This window comes from Sorex araneus, chromosome 5 (genome assembly GCF_027595985.1).
Source record: "Sorex araneus isolate mSorAra2 chromosome 5, mSorAra2.pri, whole genome shotgun sequence".
NCBI classification, from domain to species: Eukaryota; Metazoa; Chordata; class Mammalia; order Eulipotyphla; family Soricidae; genus Sorex; species Sorex araneus.
Window position 1 is genome coordinate 117,983,462 of NC_073306.1, and position 22,432 is coordinate 118,005,893.

General features: G+C 44.7%; 1 protein-coding gene across 3 annotated transcripts in view; it reads left to right on the top strand.

The window, feature by feature from the left end:
- The window catches only part of RALY (RALY heterogeneous nuclear ribonucleoprotein), a 95,621-nt gene that overhangs the window by 26,452 nt on the left and 46,737 nt on the right, over positions 1 to 22,432 (top strand). For 2 of the 3 annotated variants that reach the window (XM_055139534.1, XM_055139533.1), the window contains exon 2: positions 22,229 to 22,310. The exons of the other annotated variant lie outside the window; for it this stretch is intronic. The gene's annotated coding sequence lies outside the window, so the exon portion shown is untranslated. The remainder of the gene's footprint in view (positions 1 to 22,228; positions 22,311 to 22,432) is intronic. 3 annotated transcript variants of the gene reach the window in all.

Sequence of the window (22,432 nt, forward strand, 5' to 3'; positions counted from 1 at the left end):
AATCCACTTATAGGCCAGGACATTGTCGCATATATCTTTCCTTTTCCTGGTCTCTGTCTGCCTCTGTCTCTCTGTCTCCTTATCTCTGTCTCTCTTTGTGAGATGGGGTACACCTTGTGGTGCTTAGGGCTAACTCCTGCCTCAGCAGTCAGGGATCTCTCCTGGAAGGGCTCAGGGGACCAATGTGTGCCGGGGATTGAACAAACCCAAGTCACTTGTGTCTTAAGGCAAGTGCCCTATCCTCTCACTGTACTGTATCTCAGTAGACTCCTTTATTTTTTTGGTCCACACCCGGTGATGCTCAGGTTTAAGTTACTCCTGGCTCTGCACTCAGGAATCACATTTGGTGGGGTTGGGGGTATGAGATGAGTTGCCAGGGATCAAACCTGGATTGGCTGCATGAAAGGCAAGTGCTTTACCTGCTGTGTCTCTGCCCTGTGCCCTCTCTTTTTTTTTTGTTTTTGTTTTCTTGTTTTTGGGTCACACCTGGCAATGCACAGGGGTTACTCCTGGCTCATGCACTCAGGAACTACTCCTGGCGGTGCTCAGGGGACCATATGGGAGGCTGGGAATTGAACCCAGGTTGGCCGCATGCAAGGCAAACGCCCTACCCGCTGTGCTGTTGCTCCAGCCCCATGCCCTCTCATTTTTAATTGGCCCCTCCCCTCCAAAGATGTGTTTTTTTTTACCATCTATCACTAACTCTTCCTTATGTCTTTGTAATAGGCTTGGCGGAAAGTGTTTGTAGAATGAGTGACAGAAATGTATGTATACTAATATTCATGATATAAAGTTGAATAAGTTCTATAGATGAAATATGACAGGACTTTATAAGTTTATGGGGGGATCTTTTTGAGCGCTAACTTTTATTTTTTTGGGATGTGGGAGCACGTCCATAGTGCCAGGGATTAAACCAGGCTGGAAAGTGTAATGCAAGCATGTGCTCAGCCCATTGAGTTAATCTCACTGTTCCTGTTGCCTAAGTTTTGGCTTCTTTTTTACCTTTTTCCTTTGGTTTATCTTTATATTTCTCTCCTTTTTAAATTTTTATTTATTTATTTTTTGGGACTGTGCCTGATTGTGTTCAGGGATTACTCTTGGCTCTGCACTCTGGAATCACTCTTGGCAGTGTTCAGGGGACCATAAGGGATGCTGGAGATCAAACCAGGATTGGCTGAGTGCAAGGCCTTATCCACTCTATTATCTCCTGGCCGCCTCTTTCAAATTTTTCTGTTGTTAAGTGTATTATTTATCTTTTTCATTCCTTATTTCTTCTTACTATCTTCCCAAGGTAATCCAGGAAATACAGACCTTGGCTGAGACTATGTTTAGCTAAATAGCACCTTTCTTTGTGAAGCTAAGAAATAATCTTTGCACAGTTGGGTCTCATCTGTCTCTTATGTTTTATTGGTATAGACCTTTTTTAACCTCCCATGATGGTGAAGGTGTTATCGTTTTATGTTTTCAGTAGTTGTCAAAATGTCAATGAGATATTTCTGCACAGGCCTGTCCTTGTTGCATGAGGTATGAGGCAAACCAGAAAGTCAGAAGTGCTTATGGATCAGTTTTCTAACACATAAGGTGTCTAGGCCACACAGATACACTTTCCCCATTATCCCTGCACATTCCCTTGCTTTATGACTCCTCGTATACACTCAGTTTAGTCTCAAAGTTGCACACATTTCCCAACCCTCTTATCTGTATTTTGGGCCATACCAGCAGTCTAGCAGTGCTGGGACTAGGGGTTATGCCTGTCTTTGCTCAATGACGTGATGCAGGAATCGAGCATACAAAACAGGAGCTTCCAGCCTATTGAACCATCTCCCAGGCCCCCCATTCTTTCTTAAATATCCATGATTTCCCTTATGCTTGAATTCATCTCTTTTCTCCTTTCCATGCTTTTATATTTACCATCCCATTGTTTTCTCTCCGGATATGCAGAATTGTGTGTGCCATGAATTTATCAGAGAGAGAGGGAGAGGGAGAGGGAGAGGGGGAGGGGGAGGGGGAGGGGGAGGGGGAGGGGGAGGGGGAGGGGGAAGGGGAGGGGGAGGGGGAAGGGGAGGGGGAGGGGAGAGACCCAGTTACACAACTATCAGGAAGAAAAAGAAAGAGGGGGGAGAAAAGTACTGTTCAGAACACTCCCTTTCATATCTACACAATACTCCCCTACACATAGACACTGGCACCTGCCCACATTCTGGCCCCACACAATTGATTATACAGCATCTCCTGCTCTTCCCACACTCATTCCTACATTATCTCTGATCTTCATGACAGACATTTTAGTTTCAGACTAGCTTTGAAAGATTTATCTTTGCTGTTTTTGCTAGCCAAACTAGAGGACTGTAGGGAAGTTTCTGTGTTTTTTTGTATTTTTCAGTGTCAGGGATTGAACCCTGGGGCCTCACACCTGCAGAAGTACTGTATTGCAGGTACTGGAGCGATAGCACAGCAGGTACAGTGTTTGCCTTGCACTCGGCTGACCCGGGTTCTATTCCCAGCATCCCATATGGGCCCCTAAGCACTGCCAGGAGTTAATTTCTGAGTGCATGAGTGAGGAGTAACCCCTGTGCATTGCTGGGTGTGACCCAAAAAGCCAAAAAAAAAAAAAAAAGAAAAGAAAAAGGTACTGTATTGCAAACTATATTCTCCATTTTATTGGAAAGTCGGAACCTTCTATGATAGGTATATATTTTTTTATTTTTTTACATTTATTTTATTTTATTTTTTTTGCTTTTTGGGTCACACCTGGCGATGCACAGGGGTCACTCCTGGCTCATGCACTCAGGAATCACCCCTGGTGGTGCTCAGGGGACCATATGGGATGCTGGGATTCGAACCCGGGTCGGCCGCGTGCAAGGCAAACGCCCTACCCACTGTGCTATCGCTCCAGCCCCTCTATGATAGGTATTTTGACCAAGCCCCATTATTATGGGCTTCTTGAGGATAGGAGAAGACTGACTCAGATAGTAGTGGTTTGTTCCCAAATGACCATTATGACCCAAGTTAAATAAATTCCAAATGAATTACCCTAAGTTCAAACTGCATCCTGTGATTTCTGGGTGCAGCTCTATTGGAGGATGATCTCACACTGAGCAGATTGCATGTTTTCCTAGTCTCTGCGGTGGGGCCTAAAAATTATTCTCCCCCCCCCTTTCTTTTTCTTCCTGATAGTTGTGTAACTTGGTCTCTCTCTCTCTTTCTCTCTCTCTCTCTCTCTCTCTCTCTCTCTCTCTCATATAAAAACACACACACACATTCTTTTTCTAATTTTCAAATTTTATTTTCATAAGGTTGTTCACATTAATTGATTATATTCAGTATTTCAACACCAATCCCACCACCATTATATGTTCCACCCACCATTATTTTGAATTTTCCCACCACCATTCAAGCCTGCCTGCACAGGCAGATGCTAGATAATTTATTTTCTAACGCGTGTTATGAATATCATGAGAGGTCATGGCCGTGCACTCCTGGAATTCTAAAATTGTACATGACTGGGGTCCAGAGGCATCTCTGTAGGGAGCTAATCCAGTTTGAAATTCATTTATGAGTCTCTGAATCAAGGCCATTAATGCCCTGAGATAGTGCCTGGAGGCAGTTTGTGGATGTGACAGCCAGGACCCCAGGGAGATGGGAAGGGATGGCCCCTTCCCCACTGCCACCAAGTGGCCTGGTGTCTTCATTTCCTGATCCTGAATACCTGGGTTTTTCTTCTGGAAGCTTGTGGCTACTGAGGGTTCATACACACATATACTCATACTTGGTTATGACTCTTGTGAGGTGGTAGATGGGGGGAATACGTAATTGTGCTTGCACACATTCTGGTTGTGCTTACTGGTGGCAGTGCTGGTTCTTCCCTGGGGTTGCAAAACTTTGGTCGTGGTGCTTGCACACACCTGGCTGCTGTGGGTGGGAGATTGCATACTTTGTTGTGCTGTCCAGAGTCCCAAATAACAGAGCTGCCAGTCTTGGAACCAAGGATGGAACTCTTGACCCCACACTTGTAAGGCAGACTCTTTTTCTGACAGTGCTATCATCTGTGCCCTAGAAAAAATACTCATTGTATTTTAAGTTTTTTGGTTTTTGAGCCACACTCAGCAATGCCTAGGAGTTACTCTTGACTCTGTACTCAGGAATTAATTCTGGTGGGCTTAGAGGACCATATGGGATGCCAGAGATCAAACCAGGTCCGTTGTGTGAAATGTAAGTGCCCTACCCTGCTCTGCTCTGGTCCTGAAAAGTACTCTTTGAAAAATACATTTATTTCCTGACCCTACCCTTTGTTGTTGATTTTTTTTTTTTTTGCGATGATTAGTGGCTACACATACACATATGGCTGTGGTGCTTGCACATTTTGTTATGCTTCCTGGGGATCACACATCAGGTTATAAGTGCTTCTCCTTTTAGCCATAGTGTTCATTGAGTTTGCACTCCTTTAATTGTGGTGCTTGCACACATATTTGCCAAGAGTTGTGTTTTTATTGAGGTGTCCAAGTTCTTGTCGTAGTTCTCACCAGGTATCACTGTGGTTCTCATCCATGAGTTTCTTAGAGGTATCACTTTTTGTGTGTCACTAGCACTTATTTTTAGTGTGGTTTCCTCATTGGGAACTATACTCCTTTTCTATAGTTGAGCTCACAGACAGTAGAGCTCCCAGGCTGGCACTTGATGTATGTGGTAACATTAGGGATCTGAACTCATGACCATACACTTGCCAGGCAGGCATTTTAAACCACTACACTATCCTTCTAGGCCAGAACATCTAACAGGTTCCCTGGGTTCATCTGTTGCGTAACAGCGGGTTGGGAAACATCTGGAGGAAAGAACTAAAGTAAGACATGTATTATCTTCCTGTATCATTTTAACAAGTTTATCCCCTCACCCGGGACCTTAGTCTTTTTAGCTATAACAGAATCCTTGCTCATAAAAGGCTCTTTCAACTTAAAATGTCATACAGCCTTTTTGTGGGAGAAGGGTGCACAACCCCTGTGCTCAAGGAATACTTCACATGGTGCTCAGGGACCATATGTGATACAGAGGATCAAACCCTGGTTCTCTATGTGCAAAGGTAAGAGCCCCTTTCTAATTCTTCATGCTGCTTTATTAAGAGTTTAGTCTGGAATTCTTTTCTGAGATATGTCCATTCTCAGGGTCAACCTGGTTAGGGTATTTTAGGCTTTGATAAGAGTCCAGCAGAGGCTAGACCCTGACCTTCTTTCAGAAACACTGACACAGCTCCTAATTAGAAGGATCGATGAAGGCCTGCAGCCAGAATCAGGGAGCTTGGGAGGAGGTTGGAGGATTGTTCCTAGCTGTGAAGAATCTGATTACCATGAAATGTATCTGGTTACACTTGTCAGCACATTTCTGCTGGTATAGCTCTCTTCCTCTGGGACCAGCACGCAGAGCTGCCGTGAGCAATTAAGGAAATGGTTAACTTACGTTCCCTTTTGATGTGTTTTCTTCATCTTTATAAACTTAGCAATGCTAGGACCTAGTGCTGGCCTCCTTCTCAAAAGCAAAATTCATTCATTGAGTACCTCCTAAATGTTCAATATTATTTAAAAATCATTTTGCATATTTCTTTTAGCAACCTACGGGATAGTTGTGAAAAGGAAACTGAAATTCAGAAGTGAAATAATTGGGTTTTTATGTCACATAGCATGCTCTGTGTGTTGCTGTACCACATCATTTCTGAACATTTGCAACCCTGATTGCAAGTGAATGAATTGTTGTTTTAACTGGAGCCTATTCTTACCTTCTGCAGACTGAACTGGATTTTTTTTTTTTTTTTTGCCTTTTAGGTCACACCCGGAGATGCACAGGGGTTACTCCTGGCTCATGCACTCAGGAATTACTCCTGGCGGTGCTTGGGGGACCATATGGGATGCTGGGATTCGAACCCGGGTCGGCTGCGTGCAAGGCAAACTCCCTACCCACTGTGCTATTGCTCCAGCCCCAGAACTGGGTACTTTTTGGGTGGATGGGGCATCTCACCTATCAATGATCAGGGGTTACTCCTGACTCAGATTTAAGAATTATTCCTGGTGTTGCTTCAGGAAGGTGTGTGTGGGGGGTGCATATGAGATGTTGGGGATAGAATCCGGGTTAATGGCATTCAAGGCAAATACTCTGCCCACTGTATTTCGTTCCAGCCCCTGAACTAAATCTTAAACTCTCTCCGTAATTCTGCTCAGACTGGAAGACTGGAGAAAATTCTTTAAAACCAGTGGTGAGGAAGATGGGGCTAAAGGAGAGGCTTTACTTTAGCTTTCTCGTCTCCTTTCCAGCGTCCCAGGAAATGAGCAGACTGTAGTGGAAGAAGAGATTGGTCATTACTGGGATCGGTGGGAAGGTTTGCTCCTGTGTGTAGTGCACTGAGGGTTGTGAACTGTTCCTATGCAAGGACAAGCTATTTCTGGACATTGTAGGAACCCAGGGCATAATATGTTTAGCTCTCAGTAGAGTGGTCAGATCAACTGACATCTCCTAACCCCTACTTCCCACATCTAGTCTTTGTTTAGAAATATTTATTTTTGGTTTTGGGGTGCTTGGGTGACCATATGGTGTGCCAGGGATCGAACCTGGGTTGGTCATGTGGAAGGCAAAGGTCATACCTGCTGTACTATCTCTCTGGCCCCCCAGTCAGTATTTACTTTTTGGTTTTTGCTGGGTGATGCTCAGGTGTTACTTCTGGCTCTGCACCAAGGAAGTACTCCTGGTTATGCATGGGGGACCATGTGGTATGTCAGGGATTTAACCTGGGTCGGCTGTGTGCAAGGCAAGCACCCTACTATTGTACTATCTCTCCAGCTCCCAATCAGTAAATGTTACTGAGCGTCCTCCTGTGTGTTAGTGCTTGTATGCTAGTGCGAAGGATTACTAGGTGAAGACCAGCTTCTGCCCTGAAAGACTTTACAATTTAGCATCAGAGTTACACGAGAAAACACCACAGTGTACTCTGTGTCAGTGGAGGCATGTGCATGGGACTCTGGGATCACCAAAGCATTATGGTGGGCTTCCTAGGGGAAATAACTCTGATCGTTGCTTTTAAGTCAAGAAAGGCACACCAGACCACAAAGAAAAGATAAGTCCAGCACTCTTGATAAAGGGATTTAGTCTGTAACATATAGCGAATCAGATTAATGGCTGTAACCTCTTACCTCTGGCAAGATTTAGGACTGTAGCAGTAGCCACTGATAGCATAAACGCTGGAGCTGTGAAGAGTGGGTGAAGAAGATAGACTCATTAGCAAGTGCTGGCTGGAACTTTTGTTTTAGGGAAGAAAGTTGAAGAATAGCAGCTGTCCGACCTCTGAGCGTAGCTGCAGAGGTGCTGAAGGTTCCTACTAGTGGTTTGAAGATTCATCTGTCTCTGGCATATGGCTTGTTTCTATGAAGGCAAAAACCTTTATTTGCTCCTCTCAGCCTTCTCTTCCTTTCTGTATTCTTAAAAAAAAAAATAATGGAATCTGTTCAAAATATCCTTGAAAATGAAATTACATTTTTAACTCTAATTACACTAATTAAAACTTGACAGCCGTAATTCTGGAATGGCAGATATGCTAAGTACCTCATGCCTGTGACAAGCTCACTTACTCAGAGGAATGTTGTTCTAGGTTTAGAGGGAAGTGTGTGTGTGTGTGTGTGTGTGTGTGTGTGTGTGTGTGTGTGTGTGTGTGTGTGTGTGTGTGTGTGCATGTCTATCCATCAATGTTTTTAGTCTTTGGTCTCACAATTTTGCCAAGCTAGCACAGTCATGCTTATGAGATACAGGACCCAAGTCCTCTATAATAGAAGCTCCTTTGCATCAGAGGAATCTGATGATTCCTTTGAGGTCTCTGTCTCTGTCTCTGTCTCTCTCTCTCTCTGTTTTTTCTCTCTTCAGTTGGTTGTACTGCATGCCTGGAGTAAATCCCCTGCCACTGGGGATTCATTCTAGGATCTGCACTAATTAGAGGGACTTTAGAGTTCATGGAACTTGGGATCAGTTTTTAATTTATTTAGTTTTTTTGTCCACTCCAGTGGCTTACTCCTGGCTCTGCACTCACTCCTACTGGGGTTCAGGGGACTATATGTTATGCCAGGGATAGAACTTGGGTCAGACGCATGTAAGGAAAGTACCCTACCTGGTTTACTATTGCTCTGACCCTGAGATCAGTGAGGTCAGGACTAAGAAGCTCTGAACACAGACTTCTCTCCACATAGAAAGGTCTAGTGGAATATCCTTTCTTGACCCCCATCATATCTATTTACTGGGTCATTAGTGTAAGGAAGAGTTCAGCACTTATTAAAAAAAAATTTTTTTTTTCTTTTTTGGGTCACACCTGGCGATGCACAGAGGTTACTCCTGGTTCATGCACTTAGGAATTACTCCTGGCAATGCTCAGGGGACCATATGTGATGCTGGGAATTGAACCCAGGTTGGCCGCGTGCAAGGCAAACACCCTACCCGCTGTGCTATCACTCCAGCCCCAGTAGTTAGTACTTTTAAGATATCTGTGAAGGCTCTATTGATATTGTGAGTCACTTAAGGTTCTGTTAAGAGCATTCTTCGGCCTGCAGGCCCGTGCCTGTCTTGCAGACTGGTGTTTCATGCCCAGCAGATATAACCAAGACCAGTGGTTTTACTCTTTTTTATACTGGCAGACCAGCACCAGTCTGTGCACCAGTGGTTGAAGATCACTATGCTAGAGCCAATGACAACCATATAGTGACTGTCTCTCAACCTATATTCCTGGTGCTTTGTTAGCATTGCAAAGGATACAGAGTTGGAAAGACATTCCTGCCCCCGAGAAGCTTTCTTTTTGTGGGCGGCACTAAGGGATGAGACACAGCTATGCATGTATGACATTATATAAACCAGAACTAAGACCTACAGGTGTTGGCATCTGAGTATGCCTGTGAATAGGTACTGTTGGAAGAAGAATGAAGAAGGCCACAGCAGGTGTTAGGAAATAGCACAGGGAAAGCAGCAAGTTGCCAGGTAACAGCCAACTGGGATTGGCGTATGATGTGCAAGGATATGGTAGAGGATGAAGGCAGAATTAAATTTTATCCTGTGGATCCATTGGAGGGTGCAGGGCTGTGATATGGGTGACTAAGTTGGATTGTTGAGACACGGTGATTAGAGATAGTAGGTTAGAATTGGTATCAGTAAGTTATGACCTGACACCTGAATCTAGTCGACTGCATCTTCTTATAAAGCTGTTCTGTGAATACAGCCGCCTCATTTATCTATGACTGATTGCATACTCTATGATGGCAGAGTTCTTACTCTAGATAGTGTGATAGCCCTCAAAGCCTAAAACTATTTACTTACACAGAAGAACTCTGCTGACCTCTGAGTTAGGTGGTAATTATGCAGTTTCTCTAAGAAAGTAACAGGCCTGAAATGGATTTGAGGTGTCAAACGGCTGTTTTCGAAAGGACAACAGGATTTAGTGGCACACACCTGCTCTACCAATCTTTCAAAACTTGGTAAAGTTCAAATTTACTGAAAGTCACCTTGGTCAGAAAAGTACCTAGGATGCAGGCAAGTTCTGGTTTGTCTTTTTTTTTTTTTTTTGCTTTTTGGGTCACACCCAGCGATGCTCTGGTTTTGCACTCAGGATCTACCCCTGGTGGTGCTCAGGTGACCATATGGGATGCTGGGAATCAAACCCGGGTCGGCCGCATGCAAGGCAAACTCCCTACCGCTCCAGCCCTGATTTGTCCTTTTTTTTTTTTTTTCTTTTTGGGTCACACCCAGCAATGCTCAGGGGTTGCTTCTGGTTTTGCACTCAGGATCTACCCCTGGTGGTGCTCGGGGACCATATGGGAGGCTGGGAATTGAACCCGGGTCGGCCGCATGCAAGGCAAACGCCCTACCCGCTGTGCTATTGCTCCGGCCCCTGTCCTTATTTTTTAAATTTTTAATTTTTTAACCTTTACCTTGGGCAAATGCTTCCCAGAAGTTCAGTTTTACATGGTGAATAGGAAAAGAAAAAGTCAATGAAGTTCTTCCATATAGTGTAAAAGCTCTTATTCTGCTCTTCACTGTACTCAGCTTTGAAGGCTGTCCTATGGGAAATGTAGATAGATAACCAGGGACACAGTTTGAGAGACATTAGGTGGGCAGAGGATTTTGATGACTGGATGGAAATAGCTGGTATGATGGGAAAGGAGCTCAAAATACTATGGTACCACATACTTTATTCCCATTCTCTAACACTTGTTTTGTTTTGTTATAATGAACTTGTTTCTAGCCTTAAGTCTCTTAGAGTTTTAGGCCCTGTAAAACAGTCAAGAAACTATGTAAGTGCCACGTGACATTCCTTATGTGCCTTACCCTGCCACTACACTAAATTCCCATACCTTATTTTCTCCTAGAACATTGTGAATCTGTGCTGTTGTACAGGGGGGAGGTGATTTTTTTGTTTTTGTTGTTGTTGTGTGTGTGTATGTATAAGTTAGGGAAACTACTAGAATTCTGCTGTGGTCATTTTTTCTTTTCACCTTACTTTGTGTGTTCTCAGTTGATTTGTTTCTCATCTCAGATCCTTCTGTAGGTGCTAATACAAATTACTTTGGTCGCTGTTTGGGGATTTGGAATTAATTCCCTTTAAGATACAAAACCTCAGAGCATAGCTTTTTTTTTTTTTTCTTCTATTTTCTCTCCCCCCTCCTCCACAGACCCATATCCTGTTTAGTATATTAATATGCTCTACCCCTCAAGCCTGAAATATCCCACACCTTGGACTGTAAGAGTTATCACAGCCCTGTTTTTTTGCTGGCTGGGTTCTAGGAATTGTACCTAGACTAGTTATTGGAGTGAAATAGACTCCAGTCTTGGGAGAAGTGGGGCAGAGGGGAAAGGGAGACCGGGCAGTAGATAGATCTAGCTGAACCTAGAGGTTTAGGGAGGCACAGTGCCACTAGATCAGACAGTCCAGTTCAGACTCCGTTGATACAGCACTGAAAAATGCAAGCAATTTATATGCTTTTTTTTTTTTGCCACCGTTTGTCTCACAATTTTGAAATAGGTGATACAGCATTAGATGGCCCCAAAAGCTATTACAAATGGTTTGCATGCATGCAGGAGACCTGGGTGTGATCACTGGTGCCTCCAGTTCCCTCTCCCTGCTACTAAGTTGGGGATAGTGGTACTGAGACAGTGATTAAAGTTCAAAGAAAATATTCAAAAGCACTAGAGTAAACAGTGCCTAATGATAACCAGTTTTGTCACCAATTTAGATGACAAAGCCAGTATTTAAATCCCTGTATACTATTTCTCATGTATCATGCTACCTTTCCTATAGAAGGTACGGAGCAGAAATCGGAGCAGAAATCACAAGTGCAGATTCAGGCAGTGTCTGGATAATGGCTGGTTGTGGGGAGGCCTGGCCTTAGATTCAGAAGTAGCAATTAGCACTCGGTGAGAGGGCCTGAGAGTTTCTAGGTTCATGACTAAGGCAGGGCCTTTTGAATTACCTATACCTAATTAATAGCAAATGATATTTTTGGGCTTGGGGGAGCACACCAAACAATGGTCTCAGGAATCACTCCTGGAGAGTTCAGGGTACCATATCGGGTGCTCGGAATTAAACCCAGGTTGGCCATGTGCAAGGCAAATGCCCTGTCTGCTGTACTACCAATCTACCCCCTACAGCAAATGATTTTGTGCCCTCTAGAAAGTTAAGCCTGTTGGTCTGCACAGAAGATATGCTGGAATCCTACAGGGAGCTCCACAGTCACCTCTGGAAGCAGCTTCACCTTGGGTCTTCTGTCTATAGTGCCCAGTAGTGCTAGACTAAATTTATTTGTGAAGTAAAGGTTGGATATTTGGCTATTTTGGGCTCCACACTGGGAACACCTCCAAGTCATTCTATACTGTAGGAAATCTGGATGAATGGTATGGGTTTAGAATAAGGAAATTTCTGCCCTGCTGCTGATTTCCTTCTGTGACTTTGGATACTACCTTCTGACCCACTTTTAAAATTGGGTAGTGGGTTGGATACTGGTTCTCTCCATTTCTGGTCCCATTAGGGGCAGAAAGTTATTTTCTGCAGTTTCAGTTACAGATTCTGTCCCAGCTTTGATATGTTGGTTATAGATTATAAAACCTTAGATTTTCACTTCCACTTCAAGAAGGGGAAGGGGAACCATCCAACTGTCTCATTAGCATGGAGAAAAGAAAACAGTAATTACTTGTGCCTCCCTTGATGATTCCTGCAGGTTCTGCTGGTTCTTTTCTTTGGGAAGGAGGAGGGGGGAAAGTGGAGACAGCATCAGCTGAGGAAGAAGAAGTGCTGCTAGCTCTTCAGAAAACATTGCAAAGGCAAGATTGATTATTTTGTAGGTCTTTTGTATTTTCTGGACATTCCTCCAGGCAGCTTGGAGATTGCCTGGATTGAATGTCACCTATTTATGGCATACATAATGTTCTCATACATGGGCATGTATTGGGTTTAAGAGCCCTAATGTCACTTGCCATTAAGAAACCAACTGCCCTCCAGGGCCTCCTTTCTTGATATGCTGAGCATCCTGACACCTGTCTTTATTGGGGAATAGCGGAGTGTTTTATTGTTATTTTGTGACCTGGCTGCATTTTTATTATGTTGAGGTTATCTTCTTAATCCCCACAGCAACACAGCCAGTTGGTTTATTATGCCAGGGCATAGGCAACCGCACAACAGAGCCTGTCAGAAGGTCAGGTATCCTTGTCAGTGAAGGAGTCTGTAGAGCTGCAAGGCCGGGGGTTTTAGAACAGGCTAGAAAAAGCAGACCTCACAAGGATTGAGGCAGTTAAGGTTTTATAGCTGAGAGGTGAGGGGGCAGCTAATAAACATGATTGGTGAGTTTATTGCTCTGAAGCTAGGCTTGCACTTGGCTGGATGTGGGCAATTTTGCACTCTCCAGTGTTGATCATAGCGAAGTGGGTCTGAGGCCACTTACTGGTGAGCCTTGTCTGATTTAGCCTGCTGCTATTATGCTAGATTTTCTCTTGAGGCCACAGGTACCTTTCCTTGGTTGCTACCCAGGAGACCAGAGAACCCAGCCTCTCTTTCTCTTCTGTCCCCAGAAAGGTAGCACTTTTGCAATACCTTTTTAGTGTTCCTGCAGACCCTGGAGATTGCTGCACCCTAAAAAGCAAGAGTTGGGGCTGGAGTGATAGCACAGCGGGTAGGGCGTTTGCTTTGCTCCCAGCCGACCGGGGGTCGATTCCCAGCATCCCATATGGTCCCCTGAGCCCCTCCAGGGGTGGTTCCTGAGTGCAGAGCCAGGAGTGACCCCTGTGCATTGCCAGGTGTGACCCAAAAAGCAAAAAAATTTTTATAATAATAAAAATAAAAAGCAAGACTTCTATAAGAATGTATTATTTTATCCATGGCCAAGGAAAACCGGGGATAGGAGGACTGGTCAGTGGTTGGAACTAACCCTAAGTGTGTATGTGGGACTGAGGGTAGGTAAGATAGAGAAGAGACCAGTATGACAATAATAGCTGGACAAGATCTGAGGGTTAAAAGTAGGTAAAGGGATATTCTTGATAACTTTTCAGCATCAGTATTGCAAACCACAATGCCCCAAAGGAGAGGGAGGGAGGCAGGTGGGTGGGGGTTGGGGCTGATGGGAGGGAACTTGGGGACACTGGTGCTGAGAAATGTACACTGGTGGAGGGATGGCTGTTGGAATACTGTATGACTGAAATCTGAAATCCAATCATGAACAGCTTTGTAAAGGTCTGTCTCACAGTGATTCAATAAAAAAAGTTTTTTATGGGCTGGAGCGATAGCACAGCGGGTAGGGCGTTTGCCTTGCACGCGGCCAACCCAGGTTCAAATCCCAGCATCCCATATGGTCCCCTGAGCACCGCCAGGGGTGATTCCTGAGTGCAGAGCCAGGAGTGACCCCTGTGCATTGCTGGGTGTGACCCAAAAAGAAAAAAAAAGTTATTTATTTATTTATTTATTTTTTATTATTTTTTTAAAGTTTTATTGAATCACCATGTGGAGGGTTACATAGTTCTCAGGATTATGTCAGTTATACAATACTCAAACACCCTTCCCTTCACCAGTGCCCATATTCCATCACCAACCACCCCAGTATACCTACCGCCCCCTCCCACCCCCCCAGTCCCCGCCCTTGTAAGTGATAAGTTTCACTTCGTTTACACTTTATCTTGATTACATTCCATGTTTCAACACATAACTCACTATTGTTGCTGGGGTTCCCCCCCCCAAAAAAAAAGACAGTCCTATTGCCAAGGAAGCATTTGATAGTTCTCCATTGCTGAGAATGTAGAGATATTAAGTCCCGCTGTTTGTTACATAACTTTTCTTTTTTCCCCCCTTGCCCCGCGCCACCGAGTTAACGCCTGTTTAGTAATCACCACGCTGCCTGACAAAGGGAAAAAAACCGAAAAGGATGGTTATTTCCCGTCATCAGCCGGCGTGGGGCTCTGGCTTAGTTGATAGTCTAGTAGAATGTCTGCAAGCAGTTTCTGGAACCAAAAGTAGTGCGCTGGTATCGGCTCCGGCTCGAGATTCCACCAGCGTCCCACTGTTCCATGTACATAATTTTTCCCCTTATATCCCATTCACACGCCACCAGGTCTGTGTTTGCTTAATGGACATCATACTATGGTTAACGCCACGCCGCGTTTCTTCCCGAGAAAGAAGGATATTTCTTCTCAGCCTGCGTGGGGATATGGCTTAGTTCAGTCTAGAGAGATGGCTACCACTTTGATTGCCTTCAATATTTCCGCAAAAGACTTACTATTCTTGTTAGGATCTCCCCCCAAAGTCCGACCCGTTAAAAAGGAACCATTACATATTGCTGATGCTTAGATGACATTAGGTTTTGGGTTTCTGTATAAAGTCCAGGGAAAGTACAACCAGAAATAACATCACTACAAACTTTTACCCTTTTATGGTGCTCATAAGATGGAGAAACCTAGAGAGAGCTGGCTCGGCGTCTCCATTTTGCACTCAGAAAGCCGTGGAACCTGTGCTGTGCTCAGGAGGAAGGGGTTGATAGAGAGAGGTTAAAAAAATTGGGGAGTGCCCGGCTTCCACTGTCGCAGCCCAGCTTAGGGTCTCCGTTCCCATGCTGGGATTAGTTCAGTGGGCTGCTTGGATCGGCAGCTGCGCCAAAAGGGCAAAAAAAAGTTTTTTAGAAAAGAATCACTGTATCACTGTTATCACTGTCATCCCGTTACTCATCGATTTGCTTGAGCGGGCACCAGTAACGTCTCCATTGTGAGACTTGTTGTTATTGTTTTTGGCATATCGAATACGCCACGGGTAGCTTGCCAGGCTCTCCATAAATTGAACTTAAAAGTTGCTTCATCAAGTACAAAATAGAATTTGTTCCACTTCCTAGAATTTCATTTATTGGTATCTACTTTGATGGGGAGAGGGAAAGAGGAAGCATCCCTTATCTCTGAGAACAGGAAAGTACAAGGTAGAGAAGATAGTTTGTCTGGGTCAGACCAGGTTTCTAGTAAGTTGTATTTCATAGTTGTATGATTCTAAACAAGTTTCTTTACTTCTCTGTGGCTCTCTTAGATGGTGATAGTGGTTTTGACCCCAAAGATTATTAGTAATTAATGAGTATAAAAAAGACTTTGTGAATAGGTATGAAACAAGTCATAGCAAGTGTACATGCTTGCTTCTAAGTCATTTTGTTGCTTTGATTCATGCTTTTGTGGCACTTAAATGGAATAATTGAATAATTGTTTTGTGCCTATCAATGAGTATTATAACAGGCCTTAAGGAAAGGGATTTGCCATACTATCATTTATCCTGTCATTTATGAAGCAAGAATCTTTATGAGCAATGTAAGAAACTGAGGAAAGGAGGTTAAGTACCTTGTCTAAGATTACAAATTTGTAAGAAGCAGGGATTGGAGCCATAGCACAGCAGGTAGGTAGGGCATTGGCCTTGCACTCGGCCGGCCCGGGTTCGATTCCTCCATCCCTCTCAGAGAGCCCAGCAGGCTACTGAGAGTATCCTGCCCGCACAGCAGAGCCTGGCAAGCTACCCGTGGCATATTCGATATGCCAAAAACAGTAACACCCCCAAAAAGGAAAAAAAAAACAAAAAACAAAAAGGGGGCTGGAGCATAGCAGGTAGGGTGTTTGCCTTTCACGCGGCTGACTCTGCTTCGATTCCCAGCATCCCATATGGTTCCCTGAGCACCTCCAGGAGTGATTCCTGAGTGCAAAGCCAGGGGTAACCTCTGTGCATTGCCGGGTGTGACCCCAAAGGAAAAAAAAAACCAAAAACAGTAACAAGTCTCACAATGGAGACATTACTGGTGCCTGCTTGGAGCAAATCAGTGAACAACAGGGACAACAGTGCTATAGTGCTACAGTAAGAAGGGGAGCCAGGAATTCAGACTGTTTATTTATTTATTTATCTATTTATTTATTTATTTATTGCTTTTTAGGTCACACTCAGCGATGGGTTACTCCTGGCTCATGCACTTAGGAATCACTCCTGGCAGTGCTTAGGGGACCATATGGGATGCTGGGAAACAAACCTGGGTCAGCCGCGTGCAATGCCCTACTGTGCTATCACTCCAGCCCTTGAGCTTTTTTAGTCTATTTTCTCTTGATGGAGATACAGTCACTGTCTGCCACAGGTTTTTCCATTCTCATTCTCTCAGGGAAAAATCCTTCAATTGAAGGATGTTACAGATATCCTACCCCCACACCCGTACTTAAAAAGGGATGGAGGGGCCCAGAGGAATAGTTCACTGGCCAAGAGCGCATGCCTTGCAAGCGTATGGTCACATGTTCAAATCCCCGGTGTCCCGCATGTGCCAAAGGCAATGCTGGCAGCTCTACTGTCTGCCATCTCTGGCAACACAAACACTTTGCAGCTGCATCACAGTCAGGTAAATAAGTGCATAGCAAAAGGGTGTGTATCCTGGTGAGCACCACACTGAATGATGTATGATCAAGAGATATACAGGCGTCACAACCATGAAGTGTGACCTGTGACTTAGTACTTGTGTGAGCACTACAGTGACCCAGTGAGCTCCATAGCTATAATTGTGTGCCTCAGTTAAAGTGCTTGCCATGGCAAGTACATGTGCAAAAACTTTAGGTGAAGGAGTACAAACCTCAGTGAGCAACATGGCCAACTACATGAGCACTATAGCCAAATGTGTGTGCAGCACAACTCATCCCACTTATTAGTAACTATAACAACAATGAGGAGAGGTGAAGAGGGAATTAAATTTTTTTTTTTTTTTAAATGTAGGAATCTACAGTGAAGGGGAGTGCAGGACAACTGTGGTCAAAGTTTTCTTTGGTCTTGGGAAGGCCAGAGTTGGATGTAGCCACATGGTAGAGATATTTCAAGAAAATTAGTACAATTTCATAGGTCTGTTAGACTTTGAGAATTAAGAAATTTTTAAATATGGGCACATGAAGATGGGCATTCCAAATGAGACAAAAATAAGGGGATTGGAGAGTTCACAGAAAGGTAAGGCAGAGATCTTGACAAATCACAGTGTATCTAGAGACCAAGTTACAGTGAGTGGGAGCAATGAAATCTTTTAAGTTTTTAAATTTTGGTATTGGGACCACGCCAAGCTGTGCTGGTGCATTTTTGTCGGGTGAGGATGGGGGGTTTCACTCAGGCTGTGCTTGTTGGGGACCATGAGGTGCTGGGGATTGAATCTGGAGTCTCACACATTCAAGGCAAGAACTGTGCCATTGAGCTGTCTTCCAGAATTTTTTAAACTAGGGAAACAGCTTTGGGAGTATCAGCCTGGCAGTGTGGATTCCACAGATTGGAGCAGGAGGCGTGGGGAGAAATTAGTGAAAGAAACCAGGGATGAGGTATGTAGTAGCCTGTCCTTGTGAGTAAATGATGAGAAATATTAGAGCAGGCAAAATATAATGAGACTTTGAGCCAAAGGGAAGTTGACACAGTAGGAAATAAAGAACAGTTTGAATGGAAAGTTTTAGAACAACAACAACAACAAAAACCCACAAGTACATGGCAGTTGTAGACTGAGAAATGTAGGAAGGAGAAATTTGAGAGCATAATATTTAGATGCTCAATCATGAGAGAATTTATAAATCATTTCCTGAACTACAGGAGCTGGAAATAGATTGTTTGGTATGCTCACATGTTGAATTGGAAGTGCTGATGTCCAGTGCCCTGACCACATATTCTCTCACCCCATGACTTGATCTTTTGACCATGACCTGCAGAGATCCTTCAGTGATGTGTTTGTTGCTTTGTTCCATGATAGCTGGAGGGCAGCCATCCCCCAACCCCCTTCACCTTTTAGTGATTCTGACCTCATCTCTAGATGCTTGGCTTAATACCCATTATTTTTCAAGGTGTGCACTAAATTGTAATGACTTAAATTGCTGTTTAATAGAGTTATCATCATAGCTTTGTGATTATGGCAGCTAGAGATTAAGAATCCTCTGGCACCACCACGGTAGCTAGAGATTAAGAAGTGTGGCAGAACGCAGCCATCATTCAACTAGTATTCAGTAAAAATCCTGGTGACAAGCAAATGGGAATAATCTCAGGCATGAATGTCAATGTGGTTCTGAGCTATGTAAGTTAGGGCTAGAGGAAGCGTATCCTGTTTCCTCTCTTCTGTTTTTTGAGATCTGGCTAAGAGACCATGACTTAAAATTTTCCCAAATCATAAGGCTAATAGAATTAAGATTTGAACCAAGGAAATCTAATTTTTAAGTCATAATTTCCTTGTGCCTCAGTTTTCTCATTAGTAAAGCAGGCATTCTAATAACATACTAACCCCCTTTGGACCCTGCTGCGGAGCGAGCATGACGGAAGAGCCCAAGGAAGCGCTCTTGGACTCCGAACAGCCCACCGAACTAATTCCGGCATGGGACCAGAGACCCCACGGTGCGCTGAAACAGTGGGAGCCGGGCATCCCCCAATTCTTTTAACCTCTCTCTCTCTCCACACCTCCCCCCTGAGCACAGCGCAGGATCCGCGGTTTTCCTGAGCGCAAAATGGTGACGGCGACCCAGCTGAAACGGGAGGCGCGCGCGCTTGCGGGAGGCCCCAGGGGGCGGGGGCGGCGACCCCCGCCCACAGCAGATAGATACTTAAACCCACCTCCCCCACGTGTGCTTCCCTTTGGACCCTGCTGCGGAGCGAGCATGATGGAAGAGCCCAAGGAAGCGCTCTTGGACTCCGAACAGCCCACTGAACTAATTCCGGCATGGGACCAGAGACCCCACGGTGCGCTGAAACAGTGGGAGCCGGGCATCCCCCAATTCTTTTAACCTCTCTCTCTCTCCACACCTCCCCCCTGAGCACAGCGCAGGATCCGCGGTTTTCCTGAGCGCAAAATGGTGACGGCGACCCAGCTGAAACGGGAGGCGCGCGCGCTTGCGGGAGGCCCCAGGGGGCGGGGGCGGCGACCCCCGCCCACAGCAGATAGATACTTAAACCCACCTCCCCCACGTGTGCTTCCCTTTGGACCCTGCTGCGGAGCGAGCATGACGGAAGAGCCCAAGGAAGCGCTCTTGGACTCCGAACAGCCCACCGAACTAATTCCGGCATGGGACCAGAGACCCCACGGTGCGCTGAAACAGTGGGAGCCGGGCATCCCCCAATTCTTTTAACCTCTCTCTCTCTCCACACCTCCCCCCTGAGCACAGCGCAGGATCCGCGGTTTTCCTGAGCGCAAAATGGTGACGGCGACCCAGCTGAAACGGGAGGCGCGCGCGCTTGCGGGAGGCCCCAGGGGGCGGGGGCGGCGACCCCCGCCCACAGCAGATAGATACTTAAACCCACCTCCCCCACGTGTGCTTCCCTTTGGACCCTGCTGCGGAGCGAGCATGACGGAAGAGCCCAAGGAAGCGCTCTTGGACTCCGAACAGCCCACTGAACTAATTCCGGCATGGGACCAGAGACCCCACGGTGCGCTGAAACAGTGGGAGCCGGGCATCCCCCAATTCTTTTAACCTCTCTCTCTCTCCACACCTCCCCCCTGAGCACAGCGCAGGATCCGAGGTTTTCCTGAGCGCAAAATGGAGACGCCGAGCCTCTCTCTAGGCTTCTCCATCTTATGAGCACCATAAAAGGGTAAAAGTTTGTAGTGATATTTCTGGTTGTACTTTTCCTGGACTTTATACAGAAACCCAAAACCTAATGTCATCTTAGCATCAGCAATATGTAATATGTCCCTTTTTAATGGGTCGGACTTTTGTGGGAGATCCTAACAAGAATAGTAAGTCTGTTGCTGAAATATTGAAGGCAATCAAAGTGGTAGCCATCTCTCTAGACTGAACTAAGCTATATCCCCACGCCGGCTGAGAAGAAATATCCTTCTTTCTCGGGAAGAAACGCGGCGTGGTGTCAAACATAGTGTGATGTCCATTAAGCAAACAGACCTGGTGGCGTGGGAATGGGATATAAGGGGAAAAATTATGTACATGGAACAGTGGGACGCTGGTGGAATCTCGAGCCGGAGCCGATACCAGCGGTTCCAGAAACTGCTGGCAGAAACTCTACTAGTCTATCAACTAAGCCAGAGCCCCACGCCTGCCGATGACGGGAAATAACCATCCTTTTCGGTTTTTTTTTTCCCTTGTCAGGCAGCGTGGCGATTACCAAACAGGCGTGAACTCGGTGGCGCGGGGCAAGGGGGAAAAAGAAAAGTTATGTAACAAACAGCGGGACTTAATATCTCTATATTCTTAGCAGTGGAGAACTATCAAATGCCTCCTTGGCAATAGGACTGCTTTCCTTTTTTGGGGGAAACCCCAACAATGGTAGTGAGTTGTGTGTTGAAACATGGAATGTAATCGAGATAAGGCATAAACGAAGTGGAACTTATCATGTACAAGGGTGGGGACTGGGGAGGTGGGAGGGGGTGGCAGGTATACTGGGGGGGTTGGTGATGGGAGATGGGCACTGGTGAAGGGAAGGGTGTTTGAGAATTGTATAACCGACATAATCCTGAGAACTATGTAACCCTCCACATGGTGATTCAATAAAATTATTTAAAAAAAAAATAAATAAAAAAAAATAAACAGATAAAAAAAAAAAAAAAAAGATAATAACATACTAACCATGTAAGAATGTTTACATTAAGTGATATTGCAGATTACTCTCATCTTGTAGAGTACCTCCCCCATATATTCTAGAGAATATAGAGGGGTTTCTCTTGTTTTTCAACAAGCTCACCTAGCAGAGAAAGGGATGAGTGGAGAAACTGAAAATCAGTCTCAGAATGCTTGGCAATTTGCCTTAGCCAGTGCCTAATTATTCTGAAGAAGCCTAGCCTCTGGAACTCTCCAGTGAGGGAAAGTTAGAGCTATTCATTCATCCAAACAACCAGAGTTTTAGTCTCACTTTATCCACCAACTTTGATCTTGCGTCACTTAACTTCACAGCCTTGTTTTCTCATATGTAAAATAGGGAGCACACTCACTTTCTCCGTGTTTATCTGGTACTTTGTGCTTGTCAGCACTTCATACTAACTACATTAGCTTATCTTTTTCTCTTTTTTAAAAAAAATTGGGCCATGTTTGGCAGTGCTGAAGGGTCAGTTCTAGTGATGTTTGGGGAACAATTAGAATCAAACCTTGGCCTTCTGCATATAAAGCATATCCTCCAGTATATTGATTTTTTTGTTGTTCATCAATATAATAAGCTTTTTCTACAGTTTTTTTCTTTTTCTGCGGGGTTCTCAAGACCTCCATGCTGCTCATGGGGGTCTTCCAGCTTTTCTAGGTCAACTGGGCCAGCATAAGAATACAGTGCTGCTCAGGCCCTATGGTACTGCAAATCACCCTGAACATCCCAGCAGTGGGGCCCTCCAGGGCCAGATTTGGAAGTGCTTAGGACCACAGGGAGGAGGGTTGTCAGCTCTTGAAAGAGGGTGCAATCACACCACTTACTATCTTTCCAACTTGAGGGTTCCTTTTTTTTTTTTTAAACCTTATCCTTGCCAGCTCTTGTTGCTTCTGGGCTTTTTGATACCATTCTCACAGTTGTGAGATGACATCTCATTGTCATTTTGATTTGTATTTCCCTGATAATCAGTGATTTGTTATTCTTCTCATTTTGCTTTTTCTTGATAGTACTGAACAAAACCTGAAAATACATGATTATTAGCATATCTTTTTACTAGTTTGCAAGGGGAGATCAGGAACTTTACGTGCATGCACTAAGTTTATGCCTGTCCTGAGCAGGACCCCTGACTGACTTCACTCTCTTTTATAGGTTATAGGAAATCTGCTTCCCAGAGGCATCTGGTACTGTACTGTACTAATCCAAAGGAGGAAATTGCTGCCTGACCTTTTAGGTGAGTGAGGATCTCTGAGTTTTACCCCTATAATATGTAGATAATTTACTCTCCTATGGGTGATTATTCTTTCTACTTTTGTGTTTAGATTTGTGGTCATAGACAGGCTCTTATACCAGGGG